We start from the raw sequence: 21,359 nt of genomic DNA, 5'->3' as shown, positions 1-21,359 counted from the left end.
AGGACAGCCTTTCCCAGGGTGAAATGACAGATGAATGTCATGTAATTTGACCAGGGCTTTTTTTTTTTTGGTAGAAAAAGCCCAGCAAGAACTCATTTGCAAATTAGGCCACATCCTTGATGTCACCACTGTTTCACACAGGGCTTTTTTTGTGAAAACAGCCCAGCAGAAATTCATTTGCATATTAGGGCACACACTCTCTATCAATTATGCCAAATCTAAAGTAGTTGACTTTTCAAATTGCTGGCACCCACAGAGATGGTTTATTGGCAACTCAACAACTGAGCAAACAAAAAAATTTAAATACTTGGGGATCACTTTTAATCATAAGTTAAGCTAGGTTTCACATCGTAACAACACTGCCAACTTGGCTAAATGGTCGGTTGCTCAAATTAAACAATTTTTCTTTGCAAGGGGCAACCAATTAGTTCCGACAGCAATTAAAGTATTCAAAGCTAAAACGCTAGCCAAAATTCTCTATGGTATCCCTATTGTCATGGGTGCTGGGGACCCTGCAGAAGAAGCTGAGCCTGCAGAAGAAACTGTGCCCCTGCCACCTGCACCAGTGCCCCTGCCTCCTACTGGAGAAGATCCAAGCCCCCCTGCCTCACCCTCTCGGGTGGCTCGTGTGCATGACCGCCTTCGTCAGGACCTCAGGGATCGGAGGAGGGCGGCACGCTCTCGAGCAAGACGCTCCCTGAGCCCTGAGTTCTAAAAGGATCCTGGCCCCTCTAGGAGTGAGGATGCTTGAGTCTCAGCAGGATCCTGGCTGCCCCCTGAGTCAGCAATTAGTCCAAATGGGCAACAGACAGCAGAGGGCCGTATAGCTGTGGGCTTTGGGAGAAGGCTTTGTGGAAGCAACTAGTCACTTACCTGACATTCTAGCATCCACTTCGGCTTCTGACTTTGGCTTCTGGACCTCTTGATGTTGGCTTTGACTTCTGGACCCCCTGACTTTGGCTTCTGAACCTCTGACCTGCGATACCTGGACTGTGATTTGGTTTTGGCGCTTTGAACCCTCTTTGCTCACCAGTTACAGACCTTGGACTGCCCCTGGACTTTGCCTGGCCTGGCCCCAGCTCGTGACACCTATATGGATCTCAGCATTTACCAGGAAAGTGGAGGGCATTCAAGCCTCATTCTTTAGACAAATTCTTGGTATGCCAAAATGTGTGTCCTGCTTTGCTCTCTGCGCTGAAGTGGGTCAGTCTTTGGTGGAGACAAAAGCCTGGATCGCAGTGTTTAAATTCTGGCTCAAAATTCACTTTAGAACAGATCCTAACAGCCTTCTTGATTGTCTGAAAAGAGACCCATATATCTCATCCTGGTCAGCAGTTCTTATGTCCAAACTTAACCAGTTGGGGATAGAGGTTGATGATTTTTTTACATCTGATGAGTCATATATCTTCAGATGTATTAAATAGAGATTGTTGGAGTTGGAGGAAACGAAACTACGCCCAACAGACCCTTATATTTGCTCTCCAGCATCCTTAGGTCTTTATGCTTTCTGTGGCAAAATGTCCCACTATCTATCAGACTTAACCATTCCAAGTCATCGTAGGGCATTTATGTTGGCTAGACTAAATGAGTTTCCCTCCAAAGTTCTACAAGGGAGATATCAATGAGTCCCTTTAGGTGACAGACTCTGTTCCTGTGGAGCGAATATTCCTGACTCAATTCAGCATATATTGCTTGATTGTTCCATTTATCATAACCTCTGTAAAAATTTATTGTGCAAGCTTTCTTTCTCCCCAGATTTGTCTATTCTGCCACCCTGTTATTATTTATTGAACAATACTGAGTGGGAGGTTAGTGAGGCTGTGGCAAAATTTTTGGCTGATATCCTTAAATTTAAATCTGACCATGTATGAATGCATCTGTAATCTCGGTTTCATTTTATTTTATCTCCAATGTTTAGATTTTATATTCTGTGTATTTTTAGTCGCAACTGCTATGCCATTAAAGGTTTGGTATGGTACACTAGGGTTGCCAAGTCCTCTTCATCCCCTAGCTGGGGACAGTCGTGCACACGCTGTGTGCCACGTGACGAAATGACGTCGCCCGGAAGTGACATCATCAAAATGGTGGCATCCGTGCAGGGCTGCTCTAGGTGTTTCCGGGAAAACTCTATGGTTTTCCCAGATGCTCTAGCCATTTGGGAGGTTAAAACTCTATGGCATCTATTGCACCATAGAGTTTTACCTCCCAAATGGCTGTCTGGGAAAACCATAGAGTTTTCCTGGAAACGCCTAGAGTGGCCCTGCATGGGTGCCACCATTTTGATGACATCACTTCCAGGTGACATCATCATGCCAGCGACATGGAGGGAGGTTCCCCCCACCAGCCCAATGTGGGCTGGTGGGTTGAGAACTTCCCAGGCAGGAGATTCCCCACCCGGATTGGGGGGCTTGGCAGCCCTACCACACACCCTGGTACCAAACCAGCCAGAACTGCGTTCCTGTGCATTCCTGCTCAAAAAAAGTCCTGCAGATTTGACCCTAAAAAGCAATGACAGTGGGATCTAATCTATATCAAGGCTGCAGCACTCAGGAAGAAGCAATAACCCTCCAAATCCTCCCAGTGGCTGCCTTAAGAATCAGTGAAGGGGGAAAGGTAGTGAAGGGGGAAAATATTATGCATATTTTTGTCCCCATCAGGCTCTGCAACAACCAAAGTGATGTAGTGGCTAGCATGTTGGAGTAGGATCAGGGAGACCCAGGTTCAAATTCTTTGCCACAAAAATTTACCATTGGGTGCCTTTAGGGCAGACATTTGCTCTTAGCCTAGTTTATCTCACAGGTATTGTGGGGATAAAATGCAAGAACCATGTATATCACCCTGAGCTTAGTGGAAGATGAAAGTGTACTCAGATAAAGAAGCATAAGAGGAAGACTTCTGATCAGACAACTGACATGGGGGTAGAGTTAGCCCCCCCTTCACCAGCACTGGGGGGCCCCAGTTCAAATCAGTGCCTCCCACATTGCCCTGCTCTGCTGCCTGAAGTCAACTGAGACCTTACACATTCACTGAACTCACATGCAATAGATCAAGGTGCTGATTGATGGCCTATCCCCCTAAATTGGTGATTGTAAACTTGCAGGCTTTTTCTTTCTTTTTTATGGGGGGAATTTTTGTAGTGTGTGTGTGTTTGCAGCACCTGGAAGTCATATAAACTGGTGACTGACCTCTACTGGGGGCCTGGAGGATTTTCAGAGAGGTGGCTGAATAAAGCCTGCCCTTGTCCTACTGACTTGGTATTTCAAGGAAGTCTCCCATCCAAGTACTAACCAGAGTCGACCCTGCTTAGCTTCTGAGACCTGATGGGATTGGGCTTGCCTGGGCTATCCAGGTCAGGGCCACTATTAGGTTTTTTAATAGAATGTGCTCAGGTTTAGCTCAGTGTTCTGCAAGACAGTGAAGGCCACTCCCAGCCACTGGGAATCAGCCACCCTTTCAGCTTCTCTCACCCAAAGGAAACCCAAGCAGATAGTGCTCTCCCTGGAACTTCTTGCCACTCAGGGGAGATGGTGTAGCATTAACTTTGGATCCATAAAGATGAGGAGCATGTGTGCATTTTTCAATGGAAGATGAAAATCTCAAGAAAGCAAATCCTCTGTCCATTCTACATGTTTCCTGCGCTTCCCTCAGCTGTACAGGGCAATGTGGTGACAAAGGCCTAAGAGGGTAGAAGGGACTGCACCACTTCATGGCACTGGAGGAGGAACACTTTTTGAAATACTCCCTTATTTTGAAAAACTCCCTGCCAATAGAAAGGCAGTGCCACAAGCAAAAGGGGGCAGAATAGAGTTGCCGACTTCCAGATGGCACCTGAAGATCTCCTGCTATTACAACAGATCTCTAGACAAGCAGGAGCAAATGGCTGCTTTGGAGAGTGGATCTATGGCATCATACCCTGCTGAGGCGCCTCCTCCAAACCCTGTCCTCCCTAGGCTCCACCCACAAAATTTCCAGGTATTTCCCAATCCAATCCCAGCAACCTTAGGGCAGAACCTTCCTCCTCACTGCACTAGTTTTCCATGTGCACACAACCTTTCAAAGGAAGGGAATATTCAGAGACAGTAGCCACCACCTGATGCCTCAAGCAGTGCAGTCCATCAGTTCAGGACTTTGCGATCTCTTTGCTATTTCATTGTCCTGCACGTGTGAACCAGGCTTTTGCTTTTAAGAGTTAAACCTCTATGCACAGCAGATACACCAGGTGCTATGCACAAAGTCCTTGCCACAGGTCTCATGTCAGGCTGAAAGATAATAATTCCCACTGATGAGACAACACAGGAAAGAACTGGGGGAAGGGGGGTGGCTAGAGACAGTTGCAGTCTGGCAGTTGCCACTCTCAGGGGTTTTCAAGATAACAATTGCCAGAGAGTATTCTGCAGCTGCTAGTTATTAATAGCAGTGGTGATGCAGTCAGCCTTGCTTGTTGTGCTCAGCTTGGCTCCTTTGCCATAATCATAGGAAAGAATGGACACCACCAAACAAGGTTTGCATGAGCTGCCAGCAGGGCTGGCCCTGCCAATAGGCAAATTAGGTGATTGCCTAGGGCGCCAGCCTTCTGGGCTTCACCAAAGTGGGTGCCCTCCATGTGACTTGGTGATGTTATCAGTGCGGGGGGAGGCACTAGAAGTTAGCCTTGCCTAGGGTGCCAGACAGTCTAGGGCCAGCCCTGGTTTCCAGCCACATTCAGATTCCCCACATGGCACGTAACAGGATCCACAAAGCAGACGAGCCTGTCTTTACCACCCAGCAGTTGCTTTGGCTTCAGTCAGGTTGTGGGCTCCCTCCCCACCAGATTCAAGGGATCAACAATTGTATGAGCACTAACACAAAGGCACCATTTCAGACATGATGTAAACCATGGTTTGTGGTACATAAGAGAAGCCATGTTGGATCAGGTCAGTGGCCCATCCAGTCCAAAAACCCCAAGTGACATCAGGAGATCCACCAGTGGGGCCAGGACACTAGAAGCCCTTCCACTGTGCCCACTGCCCCAAGCACCAAGAATACAGAGCATCACTGCCCCAGACAGAGAGTTCCAACAGTAGGCTGTGGCTAAAAGACACTGATGGACCTCTGCTCCATATGCTTTTCCAATCCCCTCTTGAAGTTGTCTGTGCTTATAGCTGCCACCACCTCCTGTGGCAGTGAATTCCATGTGTTAATCACCATTGGGGGGAAGAAGTACGTACTTCCTTTTACCAGTTCTAACCCGACCGCTCAGCAATTTCATTGAATGTCCATGAGTTCTTATATTGTGAGAAAGGGACAAAAGTACTTCTTTCTCTACCTTCTCTATTCCATGCATAATCTTGTAAACCGCTATCACCTCTCAGTCGACGTTTCTGCAAGCTAACGAGCCCCAAGCATTTTAATCTTTCATCATAGGGAAAGTGTTCCAACCTTTTAATCATGGTAACTTTGGTTAGTTTGTGAAACGGTGACCCATCAGCTCACAGCTGGTCACCCAAATCTTGTTTTATCTCAGCAAATGATGGTTTCACTTGCCTTCTCTCTGTAGCCTAGGAGGGCACATTGTCAGAGAACAAGCTAGGATTAAACCAGGATTTAGCCAGGAAGTCAGTGTTTATCCTGCATGCAAAACCATAAACTAAGGTGAATAGCAGCTAATAAACCAACTTCATATCCTGGATCAATGAACCCCTAGCTAATCGTAGTTCGTGAAGTGGCCTGTATCCAGACATCATGCAATGTCTGAACAGACACAAAGTCAACATTCTGCACCCAATTTTGCAGTCATAAAGTATGCAGATGTTTACTTGAATTAGTAAAAGTTGTTTAACTCGTTTTGCTTCCAGTACCTTTCATTTTGGCCAAAGAAAACAGGAAAGTTAGGAATAGCAATTGGTATAGAAACATACACTCCAGTGGTACTAATTTAAAAAATAACATATTCAACGTTGGGGTCCATGTTAGGCTTGCCAGTGAACGGAAACCTGAACCACCCGAGTTGGAGTTTTAAACTTCGGGCCAGATGCCAGAATTGTTAAGAGTACAAGTCAGAACTTGGGGTAGGATGCTGGAGTCTGTTAAGGGAAAGTCAGCAGCAGCATTTTCACTTGGCACATATGCTTGAACTGTATGTCCAACACATGTGCACAAAGGAGCCAGGTTGCTCAACCCAGATTGCTGCACCCAACATTTCACATACAGCTGCATGTATTACAGCAAGGAGCAGGCATATGCTCCACACAGGTTCTGCTGAAGTGATATAGGAAGGGTTGGTAGAGGAAGAACCATACAACAGATAGGCAGTGACAGCCATGAAGACTGACTGACACCCACTGCTTCATGCAGCTCCCCTGTATCTGCCAGCTACAGACATAGGACTGAGAGTTTCCCCTTGTTTCCACAAAGAGTTTCAAGACCATCCTGAAAAGCCACTGGGTTGGGAAATACCTGGAGAATTTGTGGTTGGATGCTGGGGAGGGTGGGGTTTGGGGTGGGAAGGGATCTTAACAGGGTACAATGCCATACAGCCTACCTTCCAAAGCAGCCTTTTTCTCCAGGGGAACCAATCTTGGTCATTTAGAGGTCAACCGTAATAGTGGGAGAGCTCCAGGTGCCACCTAGAGATCGGCAACCCTAGAAGAAGAAGACTGCAGATTTATACCCCGCCTGTAAGCCAAAATGCCCTCAAAATGAGGTTGGGGAATTGTCAGGTGGGCACCTGGCTTAATCAGGATCTTTTTATCTCTGTATACAGGATACACATCCAGAAATTAATGCTTAAATTTACCAAGGACTCTAATTAAGTAAAACAATTAAAATTGATTCCAGAAAAATATAGAACTCACATACAAGGCAATGTGCTCATGAAACATACATACAGTCCTAAGAAAATAGATAGAGATATAGAGACAACACATGGATAGACAAACAGGGTGATAATTACCGATCATAGTCTTCAAGGAAGGCTCCAATGGCGACGAAAGAGGATGGGGGAAATGGAACCCTCAACTGTGGCCAGAATCGGGGATGGATCTAGACAGCGGAACTGGGGTACTGCTAGATGCACACACGAGTGGAGCTGGGTCAGAGGTTAAATAGACTACCTTGAACCCTCAGGGGATGGGAGGTACAGGGGTGAATGACAGGTGGTCAGCTGGTACATGACCTCAGAAAAGGAGAGGCTCTGCAGTGACCATAAGGGCTGGACAAGTGCAGTAACCTCTCTCTCTCTCGGCTTGGCTTCGCTTTTGTCCTCAAGACCAGCTATGCGTGCGTTCTCAAAAGAAGAAACAGCCTGGTGGATGGTGTGCCTCCATGCTTTGCGATCTGAGGCTAGGTCAGACCACTGGTGCAGTAACCAATAGCCAGTTAATTGGCGACCCCTGATTGGACACTCATAGCTAGCCAATGAGCGGACTTGGCCTTAAGTTACCTGATTGGCTGTCCAGGTAACAATGGGCCAAGGGGGAGGCTCCAGGATAACTGTTGGGGAAAAGAATGGGGGAAATTACTGGGTGGAGGTGTGCTTAAGACTATTAAACTTATTTTAAAAGGTGACAATAGATGGCCAAATTGCTACCTAAGGTTACACCCGATTTACACAAAGGAACTTGGCTCGCTGAAGATGGTCTTCCTCTTCTTCAGTCTTCTCTTGGCACCAGTCTTTGTCTTGAGTTCCGTTAGACAAAGGCTTAGGCGGTCTGGCAGGATCCACACCTAAGATAAGCTTGATTGCCTTATGCAGAAGTTGAAGCAGCTGTTGGATACATGAGTCTCTTGCTTTGCTGTAATGCAGTCAGGAAAACAAGATGGATTCTGGGGGTGTTAGCCTTTGATTCATGGAAACAGGCTGGAAACTGTTTGCCTGTACAGTTCGTGGCGGCGTGGCTTCTTTCACTGCAACGGCCGAGACTGGGCACGCAAGGAGCAGCTGGAAGCTCGTCTGTAGTTCTGGCTAACACCCATCCAGAGATGTAGAATGCTGCTGAAAAGCTGAGGCTTATAGTATCCACATAAGCCTTAGAAACCATGGGCAAAGTCCACTTCTTAGAGCAGATGTGTGCGATTAAAACTCCAGGCACCCTGGCAACCATACTGGTGATCACGATGTCCATGTGTATGAAAAGTAGGGGGCTTTTTCTTACACGCCCTTCTCTTTGAATTGGAGACTCAGAGCGGCTTACAATCTCCTATATCTTCTCCCCCCACAACAGAAACCCTGTGAGGTGGGTGGGGCTGAGAGGGCTCTCAGAGCAGCTGCCCTTTCAAGGACAACTCCTGTGATAGCTATGGCTGACCCAAGGCCATTCCAGCAGCTGTAAGTGGAGGAGTGGGGAATCAAACCCAGTTCTCCCAGATAGGAGTCTGCACACTTAACCACTACACCAGACTGGCTCTCTATACCCTACCTATATGCCTGCGTGAGTAAATTATCAGTATCTGCATGAGTAAATTAGCACACTGAAGAAAGGGTTACAAATGACCTTTTTCTCAGATGTGTTAACCTTCTGCTTGTAAGGAAGGTTGCTTTATGGGGGGTTCCCCCTCCATAGGGAAACACAGGAAAATGCCTCCTCCCATCCATTCTGCAGCTAACTGGTCCATAATTCAATCACCTCATTCTGCTGATGATGTGTTGATCAGCTCTTGAAGGCTCCAGCCTGCTCTCCTGTTTGTAGCTGCCTTTCCAAAACTAATTTCCTGCCTTATTAGAAGTGCCACTTCCCCAGGCATGGATGGATGGGGTCTTCTGAGCAACCACTTAGCTCTCCTCTATTTGCTATTTCCCTTTCCTATGGTAAACAATTAGACAGCTGAGTGCTTTGGAGCAAACAAGACTTCCTGGCTGTCTCCCTGCCTGGCGACACACACCGGCCCATGGCAACAGAGCATGACGTCATAGGAGTGCCTCACGCAGTGATTTAATTAGATGGTTAGGTGGAAGGAACAGATCATGAGCCATGAAGGAAAAAGTTTCTGTTTGGGGCAAGGAAGAATCCAATTATTTACAGTAATAATGGCAAAGGCTAAACATATGGACAAGAGACCAGGCTCCCTTGCTTTGCTATTCTAGTGAGCGATGGCTTTTCCCACTAAAGAGTGACTTGCTTTGTTCAGATTTACACATCCATATTCATCATTCAAACTGTTGTGCTTCAGCTTGGTTCTAAAACAGCAACATGTTTTCCCCCAGAGTTTCCAAACAACGCCTCTCAGTCGTCCTCCAATCATTCACTTCCTGCTTTGGTCATTCTTTTCTAAAAACAGGTTCCATACAATCTTTCTGGAAAGACTGTACTCAGTCGATTTCCCATTGGGTAAGCAAAGATCTCCACACCTCCCTGTCCACCTTAGCGCCAAAGTTCTCTTTTTCTCATTTTATCTGCACAGCAATTCTGTTCAATAGGTTAGGCTGAGACCTCAGCTACATAATGCATTCTCCTTTTGTCACCCACGCACCCCTCTGTTCATGCCAGGTCCTCTTGACCTCAGATGTGTGTGGGAAGTTTTGTTCTGACTCCCCTGGCATGCCAGATCAGAACCACAGCACATGGAGGAAAAGGGCTCAGTTAAGCCTTCTCCCAGATTGTTTTCCCAGTTTGGGAATCTGCTATTTGCCTCACAGGTGTAAGAAAAAGCTCCCTACTTCTCATATACATGGACATCGTGATCACTAGCTTGGTTGCCAGGGTGCCTGGAGTTTTAACTCGCACACATCTGCTCTAAGAAGTGGACTTTGTCCACAGTTTCTAAGGTTTATATGGATACTATAAGTCTCAGCTTTGCAGCAGCATTCTACATCTCTGGATGGGTGTTAGCCAGAACTATAGACGAGCTTCCAGCCACTCCGTGCGTGCACCGCCTCGGTCACTGCAGTGGAAGAAGCTGCGCAGCCATGAGCCGTCAAGGAGAGCACCTCCCAACATGGTTCGGAGAACCAAAAGCTAACACCACCAGAATCCATCTTGTTTTCCTGACTCCATTACAGCAAAGCAAGAGACTCACGTATCCAACAGCTGCTTCAACTTCTGCATAAGGCAATCAAGCTTATCTTAGGCGTGGATCCTGCCAGACTGCCTAAGCTTTTGTCCAACGGAACTCAAGACAAAGGATGGTGCCAGCAGAGGAGTAAAGAAGAGGAAGAACAGCTTCACCCAGAGCCAGAACTATTGTGTAGATCGGGTGTCACCTTAGTTATCAATTCAGCTACCTACTGTCACTTTTAGATAAGTTTGTATAGCTTGTTTTAATCCCCTCAACTGTCACACTGGCGCCTCCCCTTGCCCATTGTAACCAGGACCAGGTCTGCTCATTGGCTGGATATGGGCATCCAATCAGGTACGCAGAATAGACTGGCCACTGCCCACCACACAGGTCCAGCCCCTATGGTCACTTTGGAGCCTCCCCTTTTCTGAGGTAATGTATCATGTGGGTCAGCATCATGTACCATCTGACCACTTGTCATCCGCCCCTGAACTTCCTACCCCCTTAGGGTTCAAGGTAGGCTTTATAACCTCTGACCCAACATTCTGCACGTGTGCATCTGACAGTACCTCAGTCCTGCTGTTTACCTGATCAGTTGAGGGTCCCTTCCCCCATCTCCCTCATTCGTCGCCATTGGAGCCTTCCTCGAAGACTATGATCAGTAATTATCACCCTGTTTGTCCATCCTTGTGTTACCTCTGTGTATTTCTCTCTATTTTTATTAGGTCTGTATGTGTGCTGTATGTATCCATTATCTTGTATGTGTGTTCTATAGTTTTCTGTAATAAAAGCATAATTGTTTTACTTAATTAGTGTCCATAGTAAATTTAGTAAGAATTTCTGGAAGTCCAATCCTGTATACATAGATTCTAGATCCTTTTGAGCCAAAGTTGCCCACCTGTTCATTCCCCAACCTCTTTTGAGGGCATTTTGGCTTACACTGGGGAAACCTGCATGTAGCCCATCAGTGCATGTGCACCTGGCTCTAGCAGTGCAAACAGAAGCTGCTTGGACCACTTCAGGTCGGGAAGAGTATTTTTGGAGCTTATGTCCTCATGGTCCCTGTTTGAATCAGGCCCCTGTGTCCTTGGAAATTCAGTTCCAAATATGGAACTCCCAGTGCAGGCCTGGTTAACAGGACACAGAGTGAACACAGGTGACGTAGGTGCAGGGTTTTTTTTGTAGCAGCAACTCTTTTGCATATGAGGCCACAGACACCCTGATGTAGCCAATCCTCCAAGAGCTTACTGGGCCTTCAATAACCTCTTGGAGGAATGGCTACATTGGGGGCATGGCCTGTTCCTGCGACAAAAAAAGGCCTGCGTAGGTGTGACATATTGTGCGATTAGATCCTAACAGAAAGTGGCTAGCCAACCAAAGGCCACTCCACAAACTTCATGACAGAATGAGCATTTGAACCCAAATCTCCCAATTCCCAGCCGAACCACACTGACTTTTCATTCAGTCTTGTCAATCAACACACACACCCACCCATTCCTTTCTGCAACAGATGGAAATCAGGCAAAGAGAGGGAACTAATGAATGTATTTACATTGCAGCTAATCTAGGATAAATATAGCCAGATCAATTGTGAAATCAATAGTACCATCCTAAGCAAAGTTACACCCTTCTACGTTAATTGTAAACTTTCTATTAAATATGTCTAAATGTTTTCTTTTTAAGGCAATTGTTCTGATCACACCCTGCTTCAAAAGCCAATGAAGGATTTATTAAATAGAAAATGGTACAGCATTCAGTGGGGTAGGATGGAAGGGGGCAGAGTTCCTTATTGTGATAATAGCCATTTTAGAAGCACAAAAAATATCTTTTAAAATCTGTGAAATAAAACACAGCAGATGGGTGGCAATATTCATCCGTGCACTTTCTAAATTGTTCAATTTTCCAAAGCTAGGGCAGGTAGAGGCACTGGGGGCTCTCTTCTTGTGCAGGGTTGATGTGATCCTCCTGCTTTGACAGCAAATAGCATTGTCCAAACCTCTTGCTAACCAGGTCTTCTTTTGAGCAAGAACACACAGGAACACAATTCCAGCTGGCTTGGTGTCATGTGTGGCCTAATATGCAAATAAGTCCCTGCTGGGCTTTTATTACAAAAAGTCCTGCACAAAACAATGGTGATGTCAGGGGTTGTGGCCTAATATGGAAATGAGTTCCTGCTGGGCTTTTTCAGCATAAAAATCCCTGTTGCTAACCATTCAGAGTTTTGACTTAGTAACAGCATCATGTCCTGGACCATGCCCTTATGACCCCTATTTTTTCACTTAAGTCAGAGCTGAAGACTAGGGCCAACGGCATAAAAACTCTGTTCTCACAGCATATTTTTTTTCCTACTGCAAGAAACCTATCCAGCTCCAAACAGTCCAGTTGTGACAGCCACTAACCCATCTTGAAGGTTCTTTCCTGCTTCTTTGAAAAGTAGTTTGTTTCAGGAGACAGCACTGAACTTATTATCATGCATGGCTGCGGTTTTCCCAGACCCCAGCCAAAAGCTGGCATAATTCGGGTGTAGCATAAACAGACCCCAACTCACCCACACAGTTTCCAGATTAATATACAAGCAGAGCAAAGAGATGCAGGGCCCTTGTGGTTCATGGAAACAAACAGGACAGACTACACAGAAAAGTAACTGCTTTTCATCAGCTGCATAGATGTAAACCAGACCCACCTAAATTTAGACAGTGTTTAAAGGTTAACTTGAATATATCCCAACATGCCCCTTTCTTAAAGGGATACACTCCCTCATTTACTCAAACAGCACGCACACACACACAAACCCTGATCAATTGCAATGTAGCTCAGTCATGTGATTTTGTGCTGTGGATGCAGTCATGGTGGGTTGTCTTTTACATCCTTTCAGAATTTTAGGTTGTACATGCTGAAAATACTGATTTTGCAAAAAAAAAAAAAATTAGGGGACAGGGGTCAAAATGGCATTGAAGTGTTTACAAATTACCTTGCCTAATCCTAGAAACAGGAAGAGAGACAAATCTTGTATCTGTGTGCACACAAAGAAAAATTTTTGGTATCCTGCTCAAGAAAGCTAATACAAGACTCCATATTTTCCCTCCACAAAAATCTGAAATATAAATTGGCTGAGAGAGACAGAGACAGAGAGACAGAGCAACTGGCTCAAGATCATGCAGCTCCACCTTGCACAGGAAACAGTGATGTCAAATCCCTGTGGCATTTCAGGGAACGGTTGTGGGTCCGTGGCAAAGCATCTGCTTTGCATCCAGAAGGCCCCAGGTTCAATCCCGACCATCTCCACTCCAGGAGAAAGAATCAAATCATAAGTGATGTGTCTTCTTGTGACTTGCAGAGCTAATCAGAGCAGACAACAATACTATTTATATACTGATGGCCTGGCTCAGTCTGGAAGCTTCATGAGTTCAGTTGGCCAAGTCAATGAAGAGGGGGGATAGAGAAATGGTTCACAACCGTTTGTGACATTTGTTCAGTGGACTTGATTTTTTAAAAGATAGCTACAGTGAATTCTCAGCTTAAAACTACTGCCTTTACCCAAAAGGAAGACAGCCATGAATGCATGGCATGACACCCCCCCCCCTACAAAAAGGTTATACACAAAAATATTTTTTCAGTACATAAGTGCAGTTTGTATATGAATTCAACATGACCCCTTCATTTTCTAAACGGCACACCTGGAAAATATAGTTTTCATTTTGGGTAGACAATATTAACCCTCACACTGAAACACACACATTGCCTCCCCCTTCCCTGCTCCATGAGATAAAGGTTAGACAAGGGTTCAGATACTATGGGAGTCCAAAGGGGACAAACTGTCCCATCCAGTCTTCAGGGCAGTGTCTAATAAATATGAGTTACCTACGAACAACAGGAGGGGGTTCCAGGGCCGGCCTTGCCACTAGACAAACTAGGAAATTGCCTAGGGCGCTGACTTTCTGGGGACACCAAATTGGGCACCCCCATGTGACTCAGGGATGTTATCAGTGTGGGGGGGGGGAGCCAGAAGTTAGCCTTGCCTAGGGTGCCAGACAGCCTAGGGCTGGCCCTGGGGGGGGGCTACTGTAGGAACGGCACATTTTTAAAACTTATTTATTTGTTTCATTTATCATCCACCTTTCCTGACTGAGACTCAAGATGGATTACAAAATGTTTTTTTTTAATCACCCAGAATCATAAGACATCCAGTAAATGATACAATAAGAACCAGGATTACAGAATTAGAAAACGATGTGAACAAAAACCAGTCTAAGCCATGATGAGGCCCAGTTTACTCCTCTGTTGCTGGATTTAGGAGCCCACTGAGTCTTTTTATTTAGAAATCCACCCAAAAATCTTAATACAGCTGTCGGATAGGCTCCTTGGCTACACTGCAATTGACCGCTAATCATTTTAAAATGAAGTCTGATGTGGCTGCTAAGGATTTCATCATACAACCCTCCCCCTTTTTTTTTCATTAGGGAGTCCCTCAGAATATGCACTAATATCAAGAGAAAAAGACAAGTCTTGATTGTCCTTAGGGGTATAAAGCATACCCAATGGCCCATTTTTAGAATGCCTTGTGTTTACAAGCCAGCAACAGAACAGCATCTAGTTTCATGGGCTTCTGGAAAGGATTTCCACTGGTTTTGTTACTCCTATTTCAATGAAATGGCAATTTTCTTTATTTTGAAAAGAAAAGGAAAACCAAGCCCTGGACATGTCTTGTGTTTGGAAAGTGGGCCAACGGCAGGCCATATATGCTTGGAAATTGGCCTGAGCTGATTTGAAAGAGAGCCTGGTTCCTGTGGATATGTGGAAAACAGGCTCTGCCATTGCACAATTTATATGTGTGCATGTGTATACCTAACACATTTTTCAAAGGAAAGGTCCCATGTGAGAGTTTCAGTGGCTTAAAACACCTTGAAACTGGAATAGTTTCCCTTTCTGAGGGGAACAGCCCATCCCTTTTTGTAGTGAATACAGAGGATTTAAAAAAAAAAGCAACCCTATAAATCAGAGCTGTTTCTAATAAAAGTGATAACCAGGGGGGGGGGGGGGTGAGGAAGCTCAATAAAACAGTTGCAACTCAAATCCAACAATTTTGACATCCGCACATTTTTTTTCTTTCACGCTGTGATCATTATATGTGCAACAGCCTTTATGGATGCCAAGTGTCTGGATGTCTTAGAGACGGCAGAAGCCTCACCCCTCACTCCCCTCCCCCAGCTTGTGTGCTAACGGAAATCCTGGTGATCAGAAAGTACGCTTGCCGCTTGGCCAAGAAATAAAATGTTCTGTCTCTTTAACGGAAGTATAATGAGCAAAATGGGCAGTTGAAGCTTTTCATGGCGTGGAACCAAATGACATCAACTGATTGCTGCAGATCCAGCTGATATTAAAGAACAGGGTAGCCTGTCCAATAGCCAACTACCTAGGGCACCAAATGTGGAGGGGAAGTCTTAGGGTTGCCAAGTCCCCTCTGGTCACCAGAAGAGGATGGGGAAGTAGAGTTACCAAATCCAGGTCGGGAAGCTCCTGGATATTTGGGGATGGAGCCTGGGGAGGACAGAGACCTCAGTGGGGTACATTGCCATAGAGTCAACCCTCCAAAGAATCCATTTTCTCCAAGAGAGATGGTCTCTATCATCTAGGGATGCGTTGTAATTCCAGAAGATCCCTGGGTCCCACCTGGAGGCTAGCATCCCAACAACCAGGCCTGTTGCCACCCAGCCCAGTGACACTCATGGCATCATGGTCTGCTGGAGCAAGCTGCAGCTCTGCTGGGTGGCCCAGTGGATGCCTGCTCCTTCCCTTCTTCTATCTGGGGTGGGGAAGGAGCCCACAGGCCCTCCTGCCCCCCACAATGCCGGGGAAAGATGGTATTCAGTGGCCTTCTTCTTTGCCTCCCTGTGGCATGGATAGGAAGGAGTATGAGCAGTGGGTTCCACCCAGCATTGGAGGGGGGGGGATAGAGTGCAGGCAGTGGGTTCCCTTCTCCCATGGTGTGGGGGCAGGAGTGTAAGTGGAGGGCTCCCTCTTTGTTGTGCAAGGCAGGTTGGTGATGGTGGAAGCCACCTAAATCGTAGGGCTGTCCCTGTAAAGCAACAGCTAGAACTGGGGTCTCCAGTCTTTTTGAGCTCGTGAACACCTTTGGGATTCTAACATTAGATGGTGGATGCAACTAGAAAATGTCTGCCAGAAGCTGCAGAGGTCAACCACAAAATCTCAGGGAGTGAGGTCACACATAACTCTAACAGCAACTCTTCAACATTACAGGCAGAAACTGTGTTTAACAGGATGCCCTTTTAAATTAACATATTGTGTAAAACAATTTTTTTGTACACACAAAGCTTATCTTCTGTCACGCAGTGAAGATCCTTGTGCTGTGGTAGTAGCTGCTACCAAAGCAACTTCTTAAAAATCTGCATAGCCACCCTGACCTAGATAGCCCAGGCAAGTCTGATGTCATCAGATCTTGGAAGCTAATCTAATTTAATTTAATTTTTTAATTTATACCGCACCCTATTCCGCGAGCAGGCTCAGGGCGGCTTACAACAATAAAACCATTAAAATTAAAACTACATATCAAGAATTAAAACAATATCATAAGACAGGTATTTTCAGATCAGAGGCAACAAACAGTAAACAGTAGTTCAGACATTGGCAACAAACCACGCAACAGCATGTAGGCTGACAGCTGTCAACACAGCTTAAGTACCATGATGATAAGATGCTGGGGGAAGCGATGACTTTCAAAGGACCCCACTGGATCAGTTAAAAGTCTGGCGGAAGAGCTCCGTCATGCAGGCCCTGCGAAACCTAGATAAGTCCTGCAGGACCCAGATCTCCAGCAGGAGCTTGTTCCACCAGGTAGGGGCTTGGACCGAAAAGGCCTTGGCCCTCATTGAAACCAGTCAGGCGTTGTTAGGACCAGGGATCACAAGAAGATGTTGTGTAGTTGACCTCAGAGCCTGGGGGGGCAGAGGCAGTCCCAGAGATATGCAGGCCCATGGCAGTAAAGGGCCTTAAAGGTGAGGACCAACATCTCAGTAAGCTAAGCAGGCTTGACTCTGGCAAGTTTTTGGATAGGAGACCTCGTTGGAATATCAGTAGTCAGGAGGCAGGAGCAGGCTTTATTCAGTCGCCTCTTTGAATATCCTCCAGGCCCCCAGTGGGGGTCAATCATCAGAGGTCACCATGACTTCCAGGTGTACACACACACACACACATATATATAAATACAAAAAAATCTGCATCGTCAATCAACTATTTCCTGGAGAGAATGGCTGCTTTGAAGGGTAGACTCTATTGTAAGCCAAAACACCCTCAAAACGAGGTTGGGGAATTGACAGGTGGGCACCTGGCTTAAACAGGATCTTTTTACCTATGTATACAGGATACACGTCCAGAAATTAATGCTTAAATTTACCAAGGACTCTAATTAAGTAAAACAATTAAAATTTATTCCAGAAAAATATAGAACTCACACACAAGGCAATGTGCTCATGAAACATACATACAGTCCTAGGAAAATAGAGAGAGATATAGAGACAATACATGGATAGACAAACAGGGTGATAATTACCGATTGTAGTCCTCAAGGAAGGCTCCAATGGCGACAAGTGAGGAATGGGGAAATAGGACTCTCAACTGATCAGGAATCGGGGATGGATCTAAACAGCGGAACTGGGGTACTGCTAGATGTACACCTGTGAGGAGCTGGCTCACAGGTTATAAGGACTACCTTGAGCCCTTAGGGAATGGGAGGTACAGGGGCAGTAAAAGGGGAGGCTCTGCACTGACCATAAGGGCTGGACTTATGCAGTAGCCAATAGCCAGTTAACTGGCGGTCTCTGATTGGAAGCTCACAGCTAGCCAATGAGAGGACTTGGCCTTAGTTACCTGATTGGACCTCCAGGTAACAATGGGCCAAGGTGGGAGGCGCCAGGATGACCATTAAGGGAAAGAATGGGAAGAATTAATAAGGTGGGGGATACTTAAGTCTATCAAACTTATCTGAAAAAGTGACAATAGATGGCCAAATTACTACCTAGGTAACATCCAGTCTATACAAAGGACTTGGGTATGGATGAAGATGTTCTTCTTCTTCGATCTTCCCTAAGCACCAGTCTTTGTCTTTAGTTCCGTTGGACAAAGGCTTAGGCAGTCTGGCAGGATCCACGCCTAAAATAAGCTTGATGGCTTTATGCATAGGTGACATCTGTTGAGTACGTGAGCCTCACGCTTCGATGTTATGGAGTCTGGCACGTCAGGACGATAGTTGCTTGTGGTGTTAGCCTCCCAAAGTGGATTCTATGCTCAAGGCGGAAAACCCGCTTGCCTTCACAGTTCCTGGCGGTGCAGCTTCTTCTGCTCCACAGCCGAGATGGGTATCGCACAGAGCGACTGGAAACCATCTGTTCTCCTGGCTAGCACTCTTCTGGAGACACAGAGTGCTGCTGTAACGGTGTGGCTGTTAGTACCCATAAGTCCCTTCCAATTTGGTAGACAAAACCCACGTTCTCCTGGCAGGTGTGTGTAAGTTGACTCTCAAGGCACCCTGGCAACCAGAATGGTAACTACAATGTTCGGGAAATAGGGGTGTTTTCCTCACACTATGGCATTGCACCATGCTGAGGTCCCTCCCATCCCCAAACCCCACCCTCTCTCAGACCCACCCCCAAAGTCTCCAGGTATTTTCCAACATAGACTTGGCAATGCTAATACCACAGCAACAAATCTGAGATCTGACAGGGCTGAAAAGGAACATGAGAGAATCATGCCCTGCAGACATGGTTATCCCCTTCCCTAATAAATGGTAGGCATTACACTCCTCCCCTAAAGAAGCCTCTGGTTGACTTTGGCTGAGCAGAGACTTTCCTCAGAAGCAGTTGGGTCATGATGTTTGGACTGGGAAGAGGAAGGGAGCTGCAAAGGAGAGCTGCAGATACCCTGACTGGCTTGAATCCTTTTGGTGTCCCAACCAAGCAACAGGAGTGCTGTAAGGGATGCTGTGATCCTGACACTGTCCTTGTCTTCTGGCAGCAGTTGTGGTGTGGGGAGGCATCTGCTTCCATGTATGTCCATCAGTGTTGGGCAGCAGCAATACTGCAGCCTGTTGAATCCAGGCAGGCTGGAAGGCAAGGAGGACAGACAAAAAACATGCTGTCACCTCCTTTCCCCTTCTTTCCCATGCCAAATTGACACCCAAGCAACTGCTTGGGTAGTGGACAGGTCCTGTCCTTTGCCCTCACCAACTTGCAGCCTGCATTGACAAAAAAATATGTCCAAGCCCCCTGAGAAAGTTGTTAATTCAGGACAGAGAGTATAAAAGAAAGATGTTTGAAAGTGAATGTACACTTGAAACCAAAGTAGATCCTGTCTTCCAATTACAGATGTGAGAAGTGCATGCAAATGGCCCATCTAGGACAAGAAAGCCAGACAATGACAGCAGATTGCTCTCCATTCACTCTCTACTATCCTGTCCCCTCCCCCCCCCCCCATTTCGGGCTGCATTCTTTGTTTGCCTCCTCCAGTCATGTGAGGGAGGAGCAATTCTTTCTATTCTTCCTTTTCAGGCAGCCTCCTCCTGGCTGTATAAGTGAGCAGCACTTAAAAGCTTTTTGTAAGCTCTTCTACATAACAATGGGAGAAGAACTCTTGTTGGGAACAGTTTGCATCAGAAAATAGAAAGGCGCTCTTAAATATCTAGGAAGGAGAGGTGGTGGGGAGGCAGAATTCAGGAAAAGGTTTAAGCCTGGCTCTGTGCTACACTTCCCTTCTAGGAATAATGAATGAACCTCCCCCCTCCCCAAACGCACTTGGATGTATAGAGAAAAGCAACCAAATTGCTAGCCCACAAGTGTCCTTGGTATAGATTTATTTGAAAGCTCTAGCATTCAACGAACTGCTCATCATTGAACATATGAAGCTGCCTTATACTGAATCAGACCTTTGGTCCATCAAAGTCAGTATTGTCTTCTCAGACTGGCAGCATCTCTCCAGGGTCTCAAGCTGAGGTTTTTCACACCTATTTGCCTGGACCCTTTTTTGGAGATGCCAGGGATTGAACCTGGGACCTTCTGCTTCCCAAGCAAATGCTCTACCACTGAGCCACCCTCCCTTGTATTATTAATTTAGCTATTCTATCTCACATACACATTTGCACATGCATACACACAGGGTAAATTCTCTTACCCTGGGAACTCAATCTGTTCATCTGTGTATTCACTACCAAGGACATAAAAACTGTGACAAGAATGCTATTGAATTACCAGCACTAGAGATTATCTTTCTTAAGATTCCATATATGGCTTGGTTATTGACATTGGTGTTTGGTGGCTACTAGCTATTAAATCTACCCCACTATTTGAATAGATTTTGGCAGTCTGAATATAACAATTTATGGAGCCACTAGTAGGACTTGTTTCCCCTTCTAGCTAGCAAGGAGTCTGGAGGGGAGACTCAAGGTGCATTCACACACACTACATAATCTGTTTTAATGCAACAACATATTCCATCAAAGTCAACATTCTGCAACAATAAATGCCAGATTTTGCAGCCAGTATAAACGAGGCTCCTTTTATTTTGCATAATTTCCTCCACTCTTTTCCATTTTGCTTAATTTATTCTGCCGCAGCTACACAAGGAGATGTAATGAACTGACTCCCAAATGTCTTTCCCCTGAAAAACATATTTACTCTGCTTTCTCCACCGCCATAAGGGCTAGAAACCTGCTTTGTTAAAAAAAACCTGGAATTCTAAGGAAGCTGAAGTCCTTGGTCATGATCACAGCAAGTCGGTGGCTTTTCTGTATTCTTGTAGTGCTCAGGCCTAGATGCAGCCTTCTTGCTGCTAAGCAAATTACCCACCACAGTTGAAATGCAAAGATGCTATTTAAAAAGGTAAAGGTAGTCCCCTGTGCAATCACCAGTTGTTTCCAACTATAGGGTGATGTTGCTTTCACAGCGTTTTCATGGCAGCCTTTTTACAGGGTGGTTTGCGATTGCCTTCTCCAGTCATCTATGCTATGAAGTCTCTTAACTCCTGCTCCACCCCCATCACTGCAGGGGTGTTCCTCCTCATTCTGACTAGATGCTTAGGGCTCCAGGCTCTCTTCTCTCCCAGCAAAGCCAACAGCTGCAATATCAGGAAGCGGAGGCAGGCATATGCTGCTGGTGTCAAATCCGCACCGCTTGCAGATGGAATTCAGACACCTTTTGTTAAGTTCTCATCCTGCTAAATATTCAGCAGTCCCTATTTGCATTTTGTGCCCAATCATGAATGCCCCTCCCTAGCATGCTAATTTCTGGCAGGAATGTGAGACTGACTGGAGGGAAGCTGATAGTTTTCCCAAAAGATCTCCCCTCATTCAGAGCAACAGAGGAAATGGCATCTTCCTCACC

The sequence above is a fragment of the Heteronotia binoei genome, chromosome 12 (genome assembly GCF_032191835.1).
Source record: "Heteronotia binoei isolate CCM8104 ecotype False Entrance Well chromosome 12, APGP_CSIRO_Hbin_v1, whole genome shotgun sequence".
Taxonomy (NCBI): domain Eukaryota; kingdom Metazoa; phylum Chordata; class Lepidosauria; order Squamata; family Gekkonidae; genus Heteronotia; species Heteronotia binoei.
Note: the sequence above shows the minus strand (reverse complement) of the source record.